The sequence below is a fragment of the Populus trichocarpa genome, chromosome 11 (genome assembly GCF_000002775.5).
Source record: "Populus trichocarpa isolate Nisqually-1 chromosome 11, P.trichocarpa_v4.1, whole genome shotgun sequence".
NCBI lineage: Eukaryota > Viridiplantae > Streptophyta > Magnoliopsida > Malpighiales > Salicaceae > Populus > Populus trichocarpa.
In genome coordinates, this window is record NC_037295.2 from 7225206 (window position 1) to 7229318 (window position 4113).

General features: G+C 34.1%; 1 long non-coding RNA gene across 1 annotated transcript; it reads left to right on the forward strand.

The window, feature by feature from the left end:
• The first annotated feature begins 285 nt into the window (after positions 1–285).
• Positions 286–723, forward strand: LOC127903971 (uncharacterized). The gene is made up of 3 exons (XR_008056769.1): positions 286–396; positions 491–559; positions 652–723. It is a non-coding gene; the product is annotated as an uncharacterized LOC127903971 (long non-coding RNA).
• Positions 724–4113: the final 3390 nt, after the last annotated feature.

Genomic DNA, 4113 nt, shown 5'->3' on the forward strand with positions numbered 1-4113 from the left:
GGAATGGGCTTCAATGAAACATTTGACATACCTGTAAGTTCATTCACCTCATCTTTGCTTACCAGTTCATACACAAGGCAGAATTCACCATAACTAGATAACATTTTATGCATGCAGCTCACTTACATCCAATCGCTTGTCAGGAAATATTCCTGGGTACTTGGGAAGTTTTCGTAGCCTGACTTACTTGTATGTATTGAAGTCATAAATATATGTTCTGCCGATTTATCGTTTGTTTGTTTTCTGTTTCTGTTTTTGACAATGCTAGCTTACTTTGTTCACTAATTTTATTTTTGTCAATTAATCAAATACAAATACATGAAGGTCCCTTGAAGCAAATCAGTTTTCTGGTACTATTCCTTCTCAGCTTGGTAATCTTGTCAACTTAACAGACCTGTAAGACATTTACCTGCTCATCATTATTAAACCAACGCAAGCTAGGCATTTTAGTTGCAATCTTTGATGCTGTGCTTTGAATTAATGGTTGCAGGATACTTTCCTCCAATCAGTTGGAGGGAACCTTGCCAGAGACTCTCGCTAATCTAAACTTGACTAATTTGTAAGCAATCAATTCCTTTCTTCTTTAAACACATGCAGTTTTTGATAATTCAATAGCATCTGGTTTCCTTAATTTGGTTTTGCAATGTGCAGTCGTGCAAGTGATAATAATCTTAGTGGCAGAATACCTGATTTCATTGGTAACTGGAGTAATCTTGATAGACTGTGAGGATCTTTATCTGCATGAGATTTTCATTTCTCTGCTACATGTTGCACAATCTGATATTTTGTTTTTCCTCTTTGGACTAACGAAGTGAATTATACGCAAGTGGACTAGAAGGGCCCATACCTACTGCCATTCTTTCTTTAGAGAAGTTGACAGACTTGTGAGTCAAACTACTTCCTCAGATGCATAGCAATATATAAATACAATAATTTTGGTGTTTCCTCTTTGAAGAAGACAGAAAGAATAAAGGGAACTATAACACATTCTTTTCTTTTCAATGTACAGGAGGATCACTGATATGTCTGGACCAGAGTTTAATTTAACCAACATCCCTCCCATAGTGAAAAAATTGTTCGTCAACTGTCCGTAAAATGTCTAAAATAAACTTGAGAACATGTTCTATTGAGAACTAATTAAGCCTATCTTTAATTTCTTTGAAGGGTTTTGCGAAACATCAATTTAACTGGAGTGATCCCAAGAGATGTGTGGACATCGGGTTCTCTGACAACGCTCTAAGTCTTAACACCTTCACTCATCACTTTATATGTGGTGCAATGTGATACAAGTTAAAAACATGAATATATTTTAATAACACCGCAAAATTTGCCTCACTACCTGGTTATGATCTCCATGCACTGTATGGGAAGCAAATTTCTACGGAAATCCTCTCATAACTTGCTCAAAGGTAAGAAACAAGCAGAAATCTATTCGTCGGGATATGTTACTGATGGGTTTGAAATTCTAATACACTAACCATCTACTACGAGACATGTGGCATTAATTCTCATAGCAGGAAGTTTGAGAGAGCTCCATACGACTATACTCTCTATCCTAACCAAATGCTCTTCTGGACTATAGCCAGCCACCATGACCAACAGTCCTGTGATCATTTTTTTCCCCCTTTTGATAATTGCCTGTGAATCATATTTACTACACTGAAAAGGGCTTAATTCATGAAACATGTTTCTCAGACCAACACTCGTACATAAATATATAGTTTCTTGAAGCACAATCCCGATACCCTTTGCACCTCTGAAATTCCATTCTGTTTCTTTAAGAAACCACCATCAAATTCTCGTAGGTGGTCTATTGCATTTCGTTGATCAAGTTACTCAGCCTACTGGAGATTAATTAGAATCAGGACCTATTTCAATCCAACCCTGGTTGCATGCATCGGCTAAAGTGCTACAAGTGGCCTAAAGGGTATTCACTTAATAATCGCCCCCCCATTTCATCAAATTCTTTTTTTTCCTGGTCTGGGACTATCATCTCCTCAAGTTTATCCTCTCTGTCACTCCTATTCACTAAATGGAAAGAAATTGCTGAACAATTTTATCTTCTTGTATTACAAAGATTTTGAAAAGAAAATTGTGGTTTAGTGTTGAAAGTAAAACATCTGTGGAATAGGATCAATGCAAGATCAAAAACTCAAGAACAAGAAGAAAATTGAGAGGAAGAAAAACTTTTTGTTTAATGTGTCTCTCTATGTTCTTTTAGTTATTCTCAATACAGTAATGCAATCTTGTAATGCATGTGTGGTATAGGATCAATATAGTAATGCAATCTTGTAGATAATGAATTCTTATGTCAATATGTTTACTTTTATCATGAAATATTAGATTCTTTGTCAATGCAATAACTAATGAGTTATTCACATAAATTTCAGTAAGCTTCTCTTATGGCATTCACAATTCCTTCAATAATCTCCTTAGCTATATGGAATGACAATGACATGTTGTAGTAGCTACATATTCATCTTCACGTGTTAACAAAATTACTATAGATTGCTTCTTTGAATTCCATGTGAATGTTGTATCTCCCATGTAGAAAAAAAAAACTCGTAATGCTATTTCTATCATCCACATCTCTAGCCCAATCACTATCACTATAATCTTTTAAGTTCAAAGCTATTAGAATAATCATAAAATAAGTCAAAATCAACAACACCTTTGATATACCAAAGAATTCACTTAAAAGCTTTGAAGTGTGTTATGGTAGGTGTCCTCATAAACCTTCTTACAAGTCATACTCCAAAAAAAATATTCGGATGAATGCATGCCAAATATCTCAAACTCCCAACTAGGCTTTTGAATGTTGTAAAATTTATCATCTCATCTTCATCATTATTTGAAATTTTTACTCCATACTCAACTGGAGTATTCATTTTTGTACAATCCTCCACCCTGAACTTCTTAAGAACCTCTCTTACAAACTTCTTCTAATTTATAAAGATTCAATCTTTTTCTTGTTTGATATCAATCCCTAAGTAGTAGGACATGAGACTAATATACGTCATCTCAAACTCCTTGATCATTGCTTGTTTAAATTCTTCAAACATCATTGGATTATTTGCAATAAAGATTATATCATTTACATACAAACATACAATAAGAGTATCACCATTTTCTTTGATCTTTACATAGATATCATATTCATTAGGGAATTTAACAAATCCACTTTCTAAGAAATATCCATCAATGCGACTATAGCAAGCCCTTGGGGCTTTAATCCATACAAGACTTTGTTCAATTTTAAAACCTTATTTTCATGTTCCTTTACTTCATAACTCATAGGTTGCTTAATGTAGATCTCTTTCTCAAGAAAACCATTGAGGTTAATTTGACATATATTTGATAAATTCTTCTTTTTTGTTGGGCAGCAATGACAATGATTAATCGAATGGTCTTCAATCTAACAACGAGGGCAAATACCTCATCCTAGTCAATCTCATGCTCTTACCTATAGCCTTTTATCACTAACCTTGCCTTGTAACTCTTCACCTCTACTTTGACGATCTTCTTTTCTTTGTAGATTCACTTGACACCTATTAGCTTTTCCTATTTGGTCTAGGAACCAATCTACATGTGTCATTCTTCTCAATTAAGAAAATCTCCTTATCCATAATAATTATTCATTATATATCATTTATTGCTTCTTCAAACACTATAAGATTAAATTTAGCAAAGTGACAATATAGTTTTATATAATCAATAGGATTGACTACCTCATATAAGTCATCAAGCTCCTCATCTTTCTTGGTGGACTTGGTGGAGAGTCGCTACTTGAGCTTCCACTAGAGGAAGAAGAACAAGGACAAGTTCAGCTCGTTGGTGTTTGTAGAGGTGTGACTATAGATTCTTGATGATCTTCATATCTTTTCTCCTATTCATCAAGAATCAGTAAGAAGTCATATTACTCACCATCATTTATCTTCCAATAACATGCTCTATTTTCATTAAACTTAACATCTCTACTAATCACTATATTTCCTTTATTAGGGCTGTAAAGCTTATATTCTTTGGACTTTTGATCATAGCCCACAAAGATCATCTTTTTACTCTTGTCATCTAGCTTGGTTTTTACTTGATAATCTATATGCACATAACCAA